Source organism: Pinus tabuliformis, chromosome Q (genome assembly GCF_031772625.1).
Source record: "Pinus tabuliformis cultivar Carrire ecotype Pingquan chromosome Q, CPIR1, whole genome shotgun sequence".
NCBI classification, from domain to species: domain Eukaryota; kingdom Viridiplantae; phylum Streptophyta; class Pinopsida; order Pinales; family Pinaceae; genus Pinus; species Pinus tabuliformis.
Genome location: NC_142296.1, coordinates 267480612 through 267500335, shown reverse-complemented (window position 1 = coordinate 267500335; position 19724 = coordinate 267480612).

Genomic DNA, 19724 nt, shown 5'->3' with positions numbered 1-19724 from the left:
ACATATTCTTATAAAACAAGAACTCAACTAAGCTTTTCATTAATCATATATGTTTTTATTTAGGTTCAAATAAAACAAATTTCTCACCACATAAAATGTTTATCTTCTAAACATGTTATTCTCTTAACAATTTACAAGTTAATCAAATTTCAAGAAAGCAATTCATCAAGTTCATAAAAAATATGAGTTTTGACTCGATCTCCTAACTAGCAATTATTTAGATTAGTTCATGAGTTCAATCGTCATAATTTCTCTAGTGAATTTGGTTAAATAGAATTCAACCAATATCCAATTGACAAAATCATTTAAGAGACTATTATGTCTTTCCTATACCTAATTTGTCTTAAGCCAATAGAAAATATATTTCATCAACTTATCACAATAATATTTTTATACATTTCAAGAATTTTAAGATCATCTTAATTCTACCTAAACCCAACACATACAAAAGAATTACAATACTAGAGGATAGACACCTAGTTGACACTTGACTCCATATATCAAAATCAATTATTCCAAGCATTCTAAACCACCTAATGGTATTCAGTATACCAATATTAGTATCTTCATTTGTAACAAAAATAAAATAATGGACTTAAATCTCAAGCAAATCCATGTTACAAATCTCTACCTATTTAACTTTAATTACACATAATCAATACTCCTTAATCATGTCTATGATATTCCATCAAAATATTTTGTTTTCATTCTAACCAGAAGAATTACTTAACTCATAGATATATGTTAATATGGATTTGACACCCATATCTTGCCTCATTACCTAGCTCATAGAAATATGTTAGTATGGATTCCATTGTTATGAAACCAGCTCACAAAAAGATAGAAGAGATAGATCAACGCCTTAGAATTCAGCCTCTTCGAGGGGGCAACCTCCTTTACATTAGATAACTGAACAATTCTTCGATGATTCAAATGAAAAAACCTCCTTTCTATATATAGGAGTCTAAGGAGTCACAATATAACCTAGACGACCTAACAATAATAATATAAAGCCACAAAAATAACAATAGAGGGATTCTATGGGCCACAGTAATAACAATATGGGGATAATCGAGGCACAACAATATTAATAAGGGATACAATTACAATAGTAATGGGGCAATCACTAGTATTATAGGGACCTAACATGCCCCTCTCCTTCCAAAAAAGTGTTGTCCTCAATGCTTGAGTAGTTCTGGATCCTTCTGTATAAAATTCTCATCCTCCCATGTGGAATATTCAGTGGATAAGTTCTTCCACTTGATGGGATACTTTGAAATTGATCAATTTCGTAGCTGTCGAGTTCTTGTTTCAGTGACTGCTTCTGGTTCCAATATAATTTTTCCTTCCTCATCAACTTCTGGCAATATTGTTTGAACTGGGAACTTGTCACCTATAACCTTCTTTAAACATGAAACATGGGAAACTGGGTGCACTCGAGAAGCTGCAGGAAGCTCCAATTTTTATGCCATAGTACCAATCTTTTGCAACACCTTTTACGGACCATAATACTTTGGTGATAATTTATTATCCTTCTTAGCTTGGTTGAGGGACATTTGTTTATATGGTTGTAGCCGTAGGAATACCCAATCACCTACATCAAAACTTCATTCCTTGCGATGCTGATCTGCCTATTGTTTCATTCTATTATGTGCCAACACGAGGTTATCTTTATGAGTTGGAGGACCTGTTGTTGATGTTCGATGTGATGTTCCACTGCTTGAACCTTAGAATTTTCTCTTAAATATGATGTGATGGATGGTGGCTGATATCCATAAAGTTCCATAAATGGGGTCATTTTTGTTGCTGTATGGAAGGAAGTGTTATACCACCATTCAGCCAGAGGCAACCATTTGACCCATTGTGTCTGTTTATTAGATACAAAGCAACGAAGATATCCTTACAAACATTTTTTTACTGTCTCAGTTTTCCCATTAGATTGAGGATGATAAGATGAGCTATGAGCTAATTGAGTACCATGACAAGAAAATAATTCTGTCCAAAAATTTCCAGTGAAAATGGGATCTCTGTCACTTACAATAATCTTTGGATTTCCATGTAGCTTTTGAATTGTTTCCATAAATGCAGTAGAAACTGTACTGGCTTTAAAAGGATGTGATAATGCAAAAAAGTGTGCATACTTGGTAAGTCTGTCAACTAGCACCATGATGACACTCTTTCCCTCAGACTTGGGTAAACCTGTGATAAAATCCATCGAGACCTCCTCCCAACATTGGCTTGGAATGGATAAAGGCTGTAATAGACCTGGGGTCTTAATTGTTTCAACTTTATTTTGTTGGCAAACCAAAAATTCCGCCACAAACTTTTGAATATCCAATTTAAGGCCATCCCAAAAAAATTCCTTCTTAACCCTGTGGTAAGTTTTTAAAAATCCTGAGTGCCCTCCTAATGGAGAAGTGTGCAATTCCATAAGAATCTTTTGTTTGATTTGGGAATTCTTACAAAGGTATAAGTGATCTTTGTACCATAACAAATCATTTTGCTAGCTAAATGTATCAGATGTACTGGAATCTTGTTGTAACTTTCGAATAAGTGCCCACACTTCTTCCTCATTCTTCCATTCCTCCCTTGCTTCGTTTATCCAATCTGGTTGGATAATAGAAATGGCCCACAACAATGCTTCCACATCCTCATTCTTTCTTGAGAGTGCATCTGCCACCACATTTTGCTTCCCTTTTTTGTAGATGATTTCAAAATCATAACCCAACATCTTTGTGACCCACTTTTGTTGCTCTTCAGAGGATAATCTTTGTTCTAAAAAGTATTTAAGGCTATCATGATCCGTTTTTACCTTGAAGTGTCTCCCCATTAGGTAGGGTCACCATTTCTTAAGTGCATGTAGTATTGCCAACATTTCCTTCTCATAAATAGCTTTGTGTAAAACCTTTCCCTTGATTGGACGACTTTCAAAAGCAATGGATCTTTCGTCTTGCATTAAAACGGCACCAATTCCATTTCCTGAAGCATCACATTCCACAATAAAGGTTTTTGTGAAGTTCGGTGTAGCTAAGACCGGTGCTTGGAACATTGCTTCTTTAAGATGTTCAAAGGCCTTTGTTGCTTCTAGAGTCCATGAAAATGCATCTTTCTTCAATAATGTTGTTAGAGGTGCTGCTATTCTCCCATAATTCTTAAGAAACTTACAATAATATCTTGTCAACCCGAGAAATCCTCGCAGATGCTTTATGGATGTGGGGGTTTTCCATTCCTTAATGGCTTTAATTTTGCTAGGGTCTACCTTAATTCCTTCATGAGATACAATATGACCCAAATATTCCACCTCTTGTACTCCAAAGAAACATTTGGATCTTTTTGCATATACTTTTTTCTCCTCCAATAGTTGTAGCACCCTGTCAACATGTTCAACATGATCCTTCCAAGACTTGTTGTAGATTAGTATATCATCAAAAAATACTAACACAAATTTTCTAAGGAAGGGTTTGAAAATGGAATTCATAAAACCTTGAAATGTAGAAGGTGCATTGGTAAGACCAAAAGGCATGACCAAAAATTCATAATGACCCTCATGAGTTCTAAATGATGTTTTTGGAATGTCTTCAGTCTTCATTTTGATTTGATGATATCCTGAACGAAGATCCAACTTGGTGAAGTAAATTGATCCATGCAATTCATCTAGTAATTCATCAATGATAGGAATGGGAAACTTTTCTTTAATAGTGAGCTTGTTAAGCTCTCTATAATATGGACACATGTGCCATGATCCATCCTTCTTGTGCACCAATACTACTGGAGAAGAGAAAGAACTTTGACTAGGTTGAATTATACCAACCCCTAGCATTTCTACAACCATACGTTCAATTTCACTCTTTTGAGCATAGGGATATCTGTATGGCCTGATGTTTGGAGGAACACTTTTTGGAATCAGATGAATAGCATAATCATGATCACGAATAGGTGGGAGACCTTTGGGAGTCTCAAATACTTTGGAATGATTGTCCAAGACTTTTTGGATATCTAGAGAAATAGATGATTCCGATGTGGAAACATCTAGCGAACATAATTGTGCAATTACAACTCTTTGTTCCTTTTTTAGAAGCTTTGTCATACCGTTAGAGCTGATTACCTTTCTTAATTTCCCTGCAATTCCCCTTAATTCAACTTCCTTTCCTTCCGTAGAAAATTTCATGAAAAGTTCTTGAAAATTAAAAGCTATTGTACCCAAGGATTGTAGCCATTGGACTCCTAGTACAACATCAACACCTCCCATTGGAATGGAAAGCATTGGGCTAGTCAATACATATTCTCCCACGGATAGCTTGATATTATGGCACTTTCCAGAGCAATTTATCATTCCTCCATTTGCAATCATCACTTGACACTCTGGTGCTGGATATAGGAAGCAATTCAATTCTTTTGCTACATTACAATGAATAAAATTGTGGGTACTTCTTGAATCAATCAACACTATTACCTTTTTCTTCTTGATTTGTCCTTCTATCTTGATGGTTTGAGGAGTGGTAATTCCAGCCAAGGCATTACAAGATATGGTCGGATTCATTTCTTCTTTTTCTAGGATTTGTTCCTGGAGTATATCTTATTTTGACCTTTCTTGCTCCTTTTCTTCTTCCTCTTCACAATCTATGTAGAATAGTTTCTTCTCAACACACTTATGACCTTTAGTGTATTTGCTGTCACAACTGTAACAAAGCTCTTTTGCTATTTTTTCTTCCAATTATTGTGGTTTCAACCTTATAGGTTGTGGAAGACTAGGGGCCACAACACTTCCATCTTTGTAGTTGTGAGTGGTATGCTTTCCGGTTGCCATAATTTTGCTTTCAATTTTTCTTGCTAACCTGAATGCGTTCTCTATTGAATCAGGTTCCCAAAGGCGAACATCATGTTGGATATTATCCTTTAAATTCCCTATGAACACATCAATCCTATGCTCCTCTGGAATGTTTTTACCCTTCTGTTCAATTTTTGGAATTCCTCAATGTGCTCCATTATTGAACCCTTTTGTTTGAGGCTTATCAATTGGCTAAAAAAAGTGTTTCTTTTTATATCCTCATAATGTGCTGTCAATTCTTCAGTAAAAATTGCCCAAGTGATAATTTGTTTATGAGCGAAAAGCCATTGATACCATACAAACTGATTTGGTTCCAAATATAAAGTTACAATACGTACCTTTTGTGTGTTTTGCACATTATTGAGATCAAAAAATTGCTCCATCTGTAATATCCATGCTGCAGGATCCTTTCCATCAAACCTTTCTTTAAACCCTCCATCTTAGCTTCTACATCTTTCTTTAAACCATCCATCTTAGATTCTGTTGCTTTTTGTGCAAGTGACACTTGTTGCACTTGGTCTCGTAATTTTGATATATCATGTTGCATTTCTTCCTCTTCTTCATGAGTCATGCTAAAGCTTTCAGGTTTCTTACTAGGTGTTTGCATTTTCTTTCCTCAGGTCATCAATTACCGATAATAATGCTTTACTATGCCCTTTCAATTCCTTCAATCTAATTTTTCAAACCAAGCTTATTAAAAAATTTGAAAAAAATTACACACCTTTTTTCACTTTGTAGGAGCTAGATATTGAATCTAACGTATCTCTGTAGTTTTGAATCATCCAGTTCTAAAATTGCGATCCGTAGTAGCCCTCTGCGTCCTCTTTCCAATGCCACCGATCTGATCCAAATTGGATTCTCCAAGAAAGAGTTATGCACAATCTCCCAAGATGACCTGATTAAAGACATTTCCAGAAGAACGAACTTGTATGAAGTGCCACGTGTCACTGTTTCAACCTTTGGCTCTGAAAAATATGTACAAGAAACTACAATCCATTCTCTTTCTGTACCTTCTTACGAAATTTCAATCCGATGCTCAGAGAGAAAGTTATGATTCTTTTCCCCAGGTCACCTGTTTGGAATGTAATTCAGGAGTCTATAAAAAAGACCAACTTGCTTAGATCATATCTTCGCAAATATATCGCAAAAAGCTCTAAAATTCGGACCTGAGGTTCAGCGCGATGTATTCCCAAATGGGTGTTTTTTTAGCTTCTGAAACGTCGCAGAAAAAAAGTTATAGCAAAAATTCCACGATGACTTATTTGGAGCAGCGAAACCATAGAATCCAAAGCTCTGATAACAAATGTTATGAAACCATCTCACAAAAAGATAGAAGAGATAGATCAACGCCTTAGAATTTAGCCTCTTCAAGGGGGCAACCTCCTTTACATTAGATAAATGAACAATTCTTCAATGATTCAAATGGCAAAACCTCCTTTCTATATATAGGAGTCTAAGGAGTCACAATATAACCTAGCCGATCAAACAATAATAATATAAAGCCACAAAAATAACAATAGAGGGATTCTATGGGGCACAGTAATAACAATATGGGGATAATCGGGGCACAACAATATTAATAAGGGATACAATTACAATAGTAATGGGGCAATCACTAGTATTATAAGGACCTAACATGTACCAATCTTAGTATCTTCATTTGTAACAAAAATAAAATAATGGACTTAAATCTCAAACAAATTCATGTTACAAATCTCTACCTATTTAACTTTAATTACACATAATCAATACTCCTTAATCATGTCTATGATATTCCATTAAAATATTTTGTTTTCATTCTAACCAAAAGAATTACTTAACTCATAGATATATGTTAATATGGATTCGACACCCATATCTTGCCTCATTACCTAGCTCATAGAAATATGTTAGTATGGATTCCACACCCATACATTTTTTCATAGATATATACTAGTATGGATTCCACACCCATACATTAGCTTATAGATATATTCTAGTATGGATTCCACAACCATACCTTGAGGAGGTATTCAGTATACCAATCTTAGTATCTTCATTTGTAACAAAAATAAAATAATGGACTTAAATCTCAAGAAAATTCATGTTACAAATCTCTACCTATTTAACTTTAATTACACAATCAATACTCCTTAATCATGTCTATGATATTCCATCAAAATATTTTGTTTTCATTCTAACCAGAAGAATTACTTGACTCATAGATATATATTAATATAGATTTGACACCCATATCTTGCCTCATTACCTAGCTCATAGAAATATGTTAGTATGGATTCCACACCCTTACATTTTTTCATAGATATATGCTAGTATGGATTCCACACCCATACATTAGCTTATAGATATATTCTAGTATGGATTCCACAACCATGCATAACTTTAAGGAAAACATGACCTTCAAGTGTTCCTTAAAATGGATTCCGCAACCCTTCACGCAACAATCATTTAAGCCTCTTTTTTATTAGGAAGATCATACCTCAACCTAGTATTAGAGTAATTTCAAGTTATTTGATGCATAATGTCAACCCAAACTACACAAAATCATGTCAAATAAATCATAGGAATTCCATTCTTACTCATCAAAAATATATTCCCAAAGCATATTTTAACACATCAAATTAATGCACATATGTTACTCTTGAACCTAAATTCACAGTTAAAAGTGACATCCTTCAAGGTAGCTTCTCTTAAGTTTCCATTAGTGTAGCTAGGAAAAGAGTCAAAATTAACATGGGGAACTCAATCATCATGTTAATTGAATCTTGGCCTTACACTTGTCACACATTACTAAAGAGTACACACCAAGGTCTTCATACTATAGTTTATATTAGGCCAATATTTTTGTTGGTAGATACAATTTCAACTACTAAACACGGTTAATAGGCCCATATCACATTGATAATGATGCACTAAATATATATGCAACCATGCAACCATGCATCCACTCGACATATCTCACTCACACATTGAAATTCAAGCCATTCACATTCTTGGGTTTAACCCCAACTTCTCAAGCACATCCTTTCCCAACATGTCTTTAAGTCCTTTATCATATTTGTAATCATTTGTCTTAACAAAAATATAAAGGAATATAAGAAGGAATTCTTTTTCTTTCACAAGTTTCTAAATGACATAATAATAACAATATTCTTTATGCAAATTCAACATGCATATAAAATCAACATTCATACATGAACCTATAGGCAAACATGTTGGCCCATTAGGCCCTAGTGTTTTAACTTGGCTCGGATACCATATGTAAGGTCCAACCTTACCAACCATCAATATTATAGAGAAATATTGAACACTAAGACTCAAAACATGATATATGTTTTTGTTTCCAACTCCGAAGGCAATCCCAAAGCTAGTTTCTCACTCAAACCCCAAAGCCAAACTATCAAAAAACAACCATCACTTGATCCTTAAGCTCAAAAATCATATTTCAAGGAAAAAGTCTTTAGTGGGATGAATAAATATCAAAATTTACGAGCCACAATTTCCAGCAAGCTAATCATTTACCTATGTTACAATTAAATGTGTTCACGAGTGACTAATTTGATTTTATTTTAAATAGCATTCTTATGAATTATTTACTTAAAAGTATAATTCAACTTCTATAGGAGTGGCATCCAAATTTGACTTTATCATCATAAATTTTAACTCAATAGGCTTATCACTCATAATCATTGAGACATTCCAGAACATCTTGGTTACAAATCCTAATTTCACTGAATAATTTTTTATATAGAAAATATATAAATTTTAAATAGCTACAACCATTGAAGCTTATGACAAACAATTTGCAAGCATACAATATATAGCCATTGAGGCATTTTTTCAAACACTTGGCGGACATCATCTCTTAAGACAATTTTGACAACCATTAGCAACATGAAAATAAGATTCTTACTCAACCTATTTAACTCATAAAATTCATAAATTAAAACTTCAAATATTGGCATATTAAAAAAGAAACTAATCATCTTAATCCTTCACCAAAAACTAGAGAATAGACACAGAGTTGGCAACATTAATATGCAAAATAGCCCAAATTTACAATCTGGGTTCTAAAATTTATTGCTTTAGAATAAAATGGGGGGTTACAGGTACTTAAGGCATGGATACCCCCTAATGTTGGGCGATGTTTCATCCAAAACACCCAGGGTTGCGACTCTTTAAAACAACAAAAAAGTGGATCCTTAATGTCACATTTGCGACTTTTGTCAAACACATGGAATGCTAACTTCCATCTACAACTCTACATGAGGAAAGACGCCCCATATTTATTCTGCTAAGGTATGTTCATTGAATTCACACATTTCACATAATTTGACAAGCTAATTCCTTTGACATAATCTGACAAGCTTATTGTAGCCATTACTACAATTTGAAAAACGCATGGCAGCCCTAAATGCTACAGCCATTAATGTTTTTTGTCAAAAATCTAATAGTATTATAATAAAAGCTTGAATCACAAAACATTAAATTATTGATAAGAATATGAAACATAAGCCATAAATGAAATTTACCTCAAAGTTACCTCAAACCTTTGATCTGCCAAACCATATTTTCGTTGCCATTATTTTTTGCATTTTCTTTTAAGGGTTGATTATGTAATTCCTCCAGGTATATTTTGGGTACATGTCTATTTTGTTACTTCTCTTGTAAGCTGCAAGTTAGCACTTATTCATGCATAAATAAATTGATAGCATTACTCATTCATGGATTTTGTCAAACACTTTGCAAAATATTTTGAAACATTTTCTAAAACATGCATATAATTACCTGAAACAAAACCATAACTCATGAAATTCTTACCCAAGTCCTTTGGAATTTCTTTATTGTAATTACCTTCAACAATATTTGGCTTTCCTTTCTCAAATGCTACAATACCAAGGTTAGTACAATAAACTACACCAATAATAATTCCATAATAGCTTGAGATCTAAACATCCATACATATAGACCACTCTTAGTCTTTATTTTCAACTAGCTAATAAGATTCCAAATAACATAATCTTAAACCAAAATTAGATGCTTACAACAATTTAAATTTCTACTTTTTATTTTATGCAAAATCTATACCACAATTTTAGGACAACGAAAAATTATACCTCAAGAGGTATTCTACTCCAAACACTGAGAATATGATCCATATTTGATCCGTTAACCAACTCATTTGAACCATCTAGTTTTCCGCCGAACCTTATCAAGGGAGAACTTCTCCCCCTAAAACCCCCGAGTTGTAAGAGCTCACAAGTAGTACCAAAATATAGCAGAAGAGATATACAAGGAAATTTGAGGAAGATAAGTTTCACTTCTTCCAAATACCACTCATGGTCAGATCCACCAGGTAGAGATACGTAGCAATTTAGTTTATGAATTTCAAATTCCTTTTGAAAGCAATTAGCTACTCTCCAAGTCTCTCCCTCTCATAAATTTTTTTTTTAATCTCTCCAATTCTTGGTATCACAATGTACTCCCAAGTGAGAATACATGAGACACATATATAGGAGGAGAAACAAATTATTTTCATAAAGGAGAAGTAATATGCATGCCTTGTACTCCATTTAGAGGAGTGTAACTCATGACATTAAGGAGAGGTATCCATGCCTTAGGTAAGGAGAGTCTAGCATATGCATTAAAGAGAGTGTAAGAGGAATGTAAGAGGAATATGCCATTCTTTGATGAGTACATAAAATAGAGTGTAATGTATTATTAAAAGAGAGAGAGTTACATAAAGCCATGAGTATCATCAATGAGAATTGATTGAGGAGATGAAGGTGACTTGTAATTCTCGTTTAATAATAATATCATATTCTCATAAAAGATGATAATAATATTAATAATATTGAGGATTATGTTAGGATTGAACTATTAGGATTGATTAATGATAAGTTAAGTGATTTCCTTCAACTATACTTGATTACCCATTGATTGAAGGTGATTTAGTATTTTAGGAAAGTCATACTTGAAATGTTAGGCATTCTTTTATATTTTTTGAAATTCACTCCAGAATCATCAAAAATGATATTTTATTAATGAAGTTCATCCCTGAGTTTCCCATGAGTTGTATTTTTCTTCTGAAGAATAGGGATTTCGCATCCCTATTTCACACATCTCCCTACCTTAGTAAATTGAGGACTTTACGCCCTGATGTACTCAAAGGATCCAAGATTCCACACCTTGATATTTTAAATATTTATGAATTTTTGTCTCAATCCTTTTATTATACATCCAAGACTCCACGTCCTTATCTTTCATGGATTTAGGACTTTGAGCCCTAATTTCCATGGTTTATCGTTTACTCTACTTTGAAACTCCGCATTTCACCTTAAGGTACTGATTGTGAGCTCATATCCATTTGATGGTTCATTGGTCAGGACTTGTTCTAAGACCTCCACACATCATAGCCTCATATATCAAAGGAATTAAATGAATTTCATAATTAACTTATTCAAATTTTACCAAATATTGTGCATGACTTCCACAGTCATTTTGGTTTTAGAGAAATGACTTTTGTAGCCATTTATAATTTGAGGATCCTTGTTTGAAAATAACCACATCCCCTTTCACATCCTGCACAATACAAGATTAAGCATATATAATCATAAAAATCATGTTGCATGACTTCCACAATCATTTATAATTTGAGCATCCTTGTTTGCAAATAACTATGTCCCCTGCCACATCTTGCTCAATACAAGATTAAGCATATATAATCATACAAATAATATTTCATCCATAAATTATAATTAACCATATGATCCACATAACCATGATCATCCATGGATCTGTGTGTCTCGATGATGGATCACCATCATGTCATACACCTATGTCCAAATTAGAGTACCAAAATAGAAAACATCGATAATATGCTCTTAACCAAAATTTATTCTTTTACACACAACCATAGATATTATAATAACCAAATAGAAACCATATGACCAAAACGAGGTCTATATCATATAAGAATGTACATAAGTTTTTCATGTATAATATTATATCATTACATCAAAATCACCATCCTTAAGTGTCACAAAACTAACCTTACACGGTGGGACACTTCAGATTCGTATTCTTCCATTATTGCATCAACCCAAATACGTTTCTATACCTCTTCCTCAAAACAGGACGGATCATCCTCTACAATCTCAGTCATTAGAGCCATGTAGCCAATACCTCCTAGGCAACCTCATTTTCCTGCAAAATTTGAAGGAGCTCCCACATTCTCCCTCTCATCTTGAACCAATCTATCAACTTCCTGGTTCTTTTTATACCTTCAATGGATGTTTTTGCTTTAGTGTTTGTTTCTGTTATGCTCCTATACCAATAGGTTTCATATTTCATGATTGACTTGATGAGCTCTATAATATGTTCATACCTTTTCTTGTTTCAAAGGTTTCCATATTGTCGAAAAATAAAAAAATTTAAAAAATGTAAAGAGGGTATACCCTAAAAGAAAAGTCAAAGGTAAAAAGAATAAACATGGTCAAAACAATGAAAGAAAATGAACCCCAACAAAAAGAAAGACCAAGGAAAGTGTGCAAGTCTAAATGCCACTACTTTTTACTGTTGCAGAATAAACAATTGTGTGCAGTTTGGCACTTATACCACAATTTATGAATAGTCAAACTATTTAAACTTGGCTCATTCATTTTTCAATTTCATGCTATAGAGATAGAGAATAAAATCTCACCAAATTGTTTAATCTTGGCAGATAAGTAGATAGGTAGATTAAATAAAAGGAGCTCAGCAGTTTAAACTGAGCCCTTGGATGTAATAAGGTTAGATTTAGATAGACTTCCATATGTAAAAGAAAAAGTGTGATAAGGGTTTGCCAGTCCAAGTGCACCCAAATAAAGAAGAAAAAATGCCAGGTTAAAGTAGGTAGGGTAGGTAGATGGTGTTGCAGAATTACTTGTGATGAATAATGTCTCTGAAATGTGTTAATTTCCTCTTTTATCACAAGTACAAGGCAGACATTTTACTTGATGCAGTACAAGCAAAACAAGGTTAAATTATTAACTTCCCATCACATTTTTCCCTAAAGATTTCACTAATTCCCTCTAAAGTATTAAAGTCTTTGAAAATCAAAGGGGCTCAGAGCATTTCTCTAACTTTTGGAGGGACCGGACCCTCGGCCCAATGATTTAAAAGCCTAAGTACTTAGACTCATTCATAAACCGTTCATTTCATTTCATAAAGTTTCCTAAGTAAAATCCTATTTTACTTAGGAATAATGCACAATACTTCATAAACCCCCTTTCACTTTAGCCTAAGTTAGAATATATACATGAAATGTTTAACTTGGCGCTTTCTGTTTCATTGTCATATTAACTTTAACTAATAGTATATAACTCCCGAATAAACATTTACCCTTCTCGTATTATTTAACTATATAAATCCCCAAATTATTATATATTCCCACCCCGGTTAAATATAACCATAAACTCTGTTTAAAAGGGATTAGTGGGTTTATTCGAAACTCATTAATAACCTACTTCCCCGCTTCACAAACAGGATTAGTTAACCCTCTTGGTTAACTAATAACCTCCCCTCATCCAATCACAATCCCCCGATACAATTAATAAACGTTTAGTTCAGTCGAGCCCGTTGCAGTTAATGCGCCGTCATGTCCCATGCCCATCTGCCATCTATTCAATCCCCTTTGCATCCAACGGTTGATGATGATATCACATCCCCCTTGGTGACCTTGCTTTAACTCGCGATCACCAGGCGGTTTTACATCCGTACTCTCGCCACGCGTCACGCTGTCCATATGCTCGCTCGCCCTCGGCCCAAAACCGCCCGGTCTTAAAATCGGTGTGATAAAAACCACTTACCACCCTCCACAAGCAACAAAGCGTCACATCCCGCTTACGTCATATGCCCGATAAAACCAAAAAAGACCCACCAAGCTCAGTTTTGTTAAATAAACCAACAAAGTGTCATTTTCACTGTAATACGTTGTGACCCGTGCTCCCATGCAAACAACATCCGAGTCAACTATTCCAGTTTCCCAACGGCCACCTAACCACAAAATTTACAGCAACGCGCTCCACAACATGTCATCCAACCTGCCATTGTACAGTTTACCTCCTAAACACAGGTATTTATCCAGTTTAGCCTGCAACCCTGTAATTTCAGCTTTCTACTAAAAATTCTACCAGAGAAGGCCAAATTCAAGTCTAAAAACATTATGTGTTGTCATAAAAATTCCACTAACCTACTGTTTGGTCTATTTTCCAACATAAATCCCAAATTCCATTTTGGATCCACAAGAACCAAAATGGAAAACCCTATAGCCCTGAATGTAGTACCCATGAACACTCCTGACAAAGATTTGGATTATCTACCCCTAGCTGATAAAGATTTTCATATAAGAGACTTATCAGGTAATAAAAACCACCTTAAGATCTTTTTCCAGGCTAGGGACAACTCTCTTAATGGCTCTGAAATTTTAGGAATGTGGGAATCCAATCTTCCTGTGTACTTCCTCCCTGTAGTTCATGTTTTCCCAGATATCATTCATCACTGCTGTGCTAATTATGACCCTACTCAAAGAGCAGTCCTATCCCCAAGCCAAGAAGTCCTTTTTTCCATAACTGCTCAGTCCATCAATCAAATGTTGCAATTCCATTCCAGTCATGCTCTTACTCCCCTCTCTATGGGATACTTACTTGAAAAAGTTCCCCAATTGTCTCAAGCTGAACTTACTCGCATCTGTCAAATGTTCATGGACCCTGAATATCAGCCTAAAGGCCCACCTCCTTATCTACAGGTTCTCTTTACAGATACAGGAAAGATCATTATTGATATGATAGCCTCAATCATGGGGTTCAACTCTGGAGAGTATGTTGATGAAATAACCTTGGTATTATTGTCTATTTTTACTCCTAGACAGCCCACTGCTGTTAAATATGATTATGCTTCTTATATTGCCAACAAAATTCATGACCAATTCATAAGACTGGACAGTGAAGGAGTCTTCAAATACACTACTTTTATACACCATCTTCGGTTGTATTACCAGTCAGACAGCTTCCCTTTCCCTGTCAAGAAACTTGATACTAGAGGCAATCCTTGGTCTGTCATTTTTTGGAGCCCCATTTTCCATAGATCCCTTAAGACCCCTTACACTTATAATGAGTTCATTGACCTATTTGTACATCCAACAACCACTCTGTTAACAGGAGTTTCCCCTCCCAGGATCAATGGTGACATGAAGAAAATCCTCCAGCTCTCCAAGCAGTACAAGATAGGTGACTGGTACCTATATAAGAATCACATAGAAATCAGAATCTATGGATGTGAACTCTGCCCATTTAAGCTGCCAAAATATGTTCCAATGAGACTCTTTGCACTGGAATATTTCAAACAAATGATAAATGCCGACCTAATCCATTTTTGTAATTTCAAGAATAAAGCTCAGCTTAGAATAAAGAGCGAGCTAGGCCCTTTTGTCTGCAACACTAGGGAAGCATGGAAAGAAGCAGAAAAAATTCTAGAAGAACAACTTAAGTTACTGTTGTGTTGTACAACAACCCCCCATTTCATAAAATTTTACTTTCAAAACTATAATATGAAATGGGTCCCTTTTAGATTAAATTGGTATCAACTTATCATTCCTCAAAAGGTTCGACAAGAAACAAAACATTATAAACCTTTTGAGACAATATATAATCGGTCTTATAATAAAAAATTAATAATTCTTTGTTATTGCGATAAAGGGATCGCAAGATCACATATCGCAATTAAAAAGGATGCATAACAAAAGACCTGTTGGTTTTCCCCGATGCAACAAGCGCGAATAGCTATCGGATATCGGGAAGGTAAGCAATCGTAACAAAAGGCCCCTCTCTTTTCTCTGATGCGATATCGCTATCGACGATCAGGGAATGTAACATGCATGCAACTAAAAGCCCTCTTCTAAAAAGCTCTCGATACGAATTAGCAATATCGCTATCGGTGATCAGGGATTCCGTAATGACACCAATATAACTACTTAAACATTCCTCCAATCCCCGATTGCGATAAAGCTAAGCATGACTTTCAAAAAGGATTGATAAGGCTTGGGTATATTATGTTGAATTATTATTAAAAGCCTTTCTCTTCCCGATAGTGATTCACTTGTGCCCAACCGCCAAAACATCAAAGCCACGCTTAAATGAATTATTCGTCCAATAAACGATATGATGAGTATTTAAATGATTGACAGGTTTAAACGACCAATTAATGAAGCAGTGATGCCAAAATCTCTTCAGAGATTGTATCCGCGGCAGTCTTATGTTAATCCTCCATTATTCATTGATTGATATAACTCTTTCATACTTGGTTTGTGTCACCTATTCTCCACATTACGTTTATTTTATCTCCTGTGCAGAGCTCCTCCGAAGCAGTGAATTTAGGCCAAATGGGGAAGAAGTCTAAGAAATTTGGAACAGCTTCAACTTCCGCAGTAATGGGACAACACATTGCCGATTCGGGACCAAGTAAAAAAGGATTAGTCTCGGACACCACATGTCTTGGTCTCGGTAATACTACTTGGCAGAGCATCTATAATCCGGTTGAGGCTGAAGAGCCTCAGGAAACATCAGTACAAGCTACAGCAGACCCAAACCGGAAGTCCAAAGCAACCCTAAAGGATTTGGTCGATTCTTACCTACACTGGATAGCGGCTCGAGAGAAAATTCTTCCATACATAGATGTGGTAAGATGGGAAGTTGAGGAAATTCCAATTACAAACAGAACATTTTTCATTATCGACAGGAGAATATTCGGTTCATTTCAGCCCAATGATTTGAGACAAATGTACCATTTGCCCGAACTAGAGAAGAAGTATAACAAAGCATTTCTGGAGAAGTTCAGAGATGAAAATGAAATTGAATCAGCACTTGTACGGGAATGGAGACAAAACCCATCGAAACAAAAGCATGACTCCTCGGGTAAGTACTCTGTCGATTCCTTGTGTTCTCCTTATTGTTATGCTGGAGCGATAATGTGTAGGATTTGGGGGTTGCATGATTCCGCAAAATTCTCCATAGAGATGGTACCTTTAATGGAAGCAGCGTGCAATAGTGAAATAATGGATTGGGGGAATATATTATCTGATAAGTTAGCAATAACTATTCTTGAGTTTAGAAACAAATCCCATGTTACTGATAGGTTCATTACGCCATTTTACTTTAGTGCCTACATCTTAGATACTCTCTGTTTTAACTCCGAATTTCCTGTGCTGGGGTGGAGATGGACTCCACAGGACCCCATGCCCATTCATATCTATCACCAGAAGTTGTGGAAAGCCCTTTATAAACACCACCTATATCAAGTTTGCAATGGATTTATGATACCCATTTACTATGCAATTTTTGACAAACCTGCTCCTAAGATTTCCTCACAAGCAGAGATTGACTTGACAGCCTTAGGAACTTGGTTCGGAGAAGAAAAATTTACATGTGTAAGAGTTTTCGGCAGCCATGCCAGGCCTCATGTCCTCCCCTTATATATACCCGACAAACTATTGGCTCGAGAGATAGCATATCAGCTTACATCCGCAGGAGTTACACAGACTCTGAGGAATTCAAAGAAGCAAGTATGGCCTCCTTTTCCTCTAAGGTGTGGCGTTTACACTCTGCATGACTACAAGCATGCAAAGAAAGAAGGAGAGAAGATAAATACACTGAATCTCTCCACTCTTCCTAACAGACGATTTGATCCAAACAAAGTCGTCTATAATGTACTAGAACAGCCAAAACTCACTAAATTTGAACATAAAAAAGATGAGTTTGATGACCTATTCTCCTCAGCTGAGTCATTATTTCAGGTTCAAATGCTAGCTAAAATGAGATATCACGACAACAGGTTAGTCGAATTTAACAAACTTAGAGAGCAGAGGTTGCAAACTCTGCCTCTAGATTTGTTAGCCACAACCCCGATGACACAGTCAAGCAAGCCTGAACAGCGACTTACCAATGAACCTCCTGCTACATTAGAAATTTTTGAAGAAGTCCAAAGAAGAGAGCAAGAGGAACTCCAGAGGAAAGAACAAGAGGAAGCGCAGAGGAAAGAACAAGAGAGAATATGTGAAGAGGAACTGAAAAGGCAGCAGGAGCAGAGCAGTAAGGATGTGAATGTTGATACCCAGATTGACCCAAGGTTGCTCCAGGAATGGCAGCAATTCGATTCAATCATAAGCAATCTAGAAAGCTCAAGAGAAGCCGATAAATCCAAAGTGGCTGATACACAGGATACAACGTCAAAAGTGGTTCCAAGCAAAGGAACCAGTGGTCTACCCCCTACTACAGACTTAGAAATAATTCCTAAAGATCCTTCGGATCAAATCATTTTTCAAGTGGAGGATATACCTCCATTGGATGTCTTTTACAGCCCAAAGCACAGGGCCATAGTAAAGCGACAGCGGAAAAGGAGAAGGATTGATCAACCTTCCCTGTTCCCTGAACAAACAGTGACAGCCAACGTAGTTTGGAAGGAGGAATTCGATCCTTCTGATGACCTAATAAAGTTGTCCCAATATGCTGGAGCCTATTCGGCGGCCACGATGGACAAGGCATCGGAAGTGAGTAATTTGTTAAAAAAAAGACCAAGCAATCGCTTCATTACAAGCACAACTATCAGAGGCACAGAAGAACGCAAAACAATTAGAACAACAATTGTCCATGCAGCAACAGTTAAATAATCAATTGAACAAGCAGTTGCATGAAGAGAAACAGAGGGTAGATTCGAGTGCGATTCAAAAGCAGAAAGAACTATCGGAGGCATTAGCAAAATTGAAGACAATGAATGAACAGATGGTAAAGACAAAAGATGAGCAAATTGCTCAATTATTAGGTCAAATAGAGAAGTTCAAGAGTCTTCCGCAGCCTGCCGATTTCAGAGTAGAAGCACTACAGATTAATAAGGCACTGGTAACACAAATAAGATTATTGTGTCATAAAATTGCTCAAGTTGAACCCCTGTGTGACATAACAGCATCAATAATCGATAAATCAGTCGATGCTAGACAAGACTTAGAGCAGGCCGATGAGACCTTAACAAATTTTCTTACTTGGCAGGACACTAATGAGGGACAGGCAACAAATTTTCCTAAAATCCTAGAATCCCATAAAGAAATTTTATTTATGGAGTGGCAGTCCCAATTGATGAAGGCAGAGAGAGCAGTTTCTAGATGCAAATTATCCACAAGTAATTTGATTGAATTAATTAACAATACTCTCTATTTATCTAATATGATCTCTTAGTGTACACCAGGTAAATTACTATCGGCCAAAACATTGGACCAATCATGTTATCAAGAGCTGGAAAAGAATGGGAGATTGATCACAGGTATTAAAAGTTTAACTTGGGACACCTATTGGTTGTTCCTAGTAAAACCATACAGCCAGAGAGCTGCCCTCAACAGCCTAACAGATGCAATCGGGTGTATCATTCCTGATATACACGATGCCACCTATGCTGCTCAACTCAATTCTCGTCTCAGGCGCCCTTAAGAAGTGGAACCGATGCTAGCGATATGCCAACTCAGGTCGAAAGGCAAACAACCAGAGTGATGAATCATGCTGCTGACTACCAGATTGCTTTGGGGGATATATTCAAGATCAAGTTGTACCAATTTAGTAGCACTTTAATTCTGTAGTTAGTTAGTTTAATTAAGTATTTATAGACCCTTTCATGTATTTTTTAGAAAGGGTCGTAAGTTTTTGTATATGACTTAAACCTAAAGTTGCACTACTGTACTTCAAGTATATATTTTTTATAAAGACTGGGCCAATTATTCCAATTTTGATAACGAATCTTTTATGTGGATGTGCACTATTGCCTTTATTTAAAAGTATTTCTGAGTCGGAAGAAGGAATTCAAATTGCGATTGATG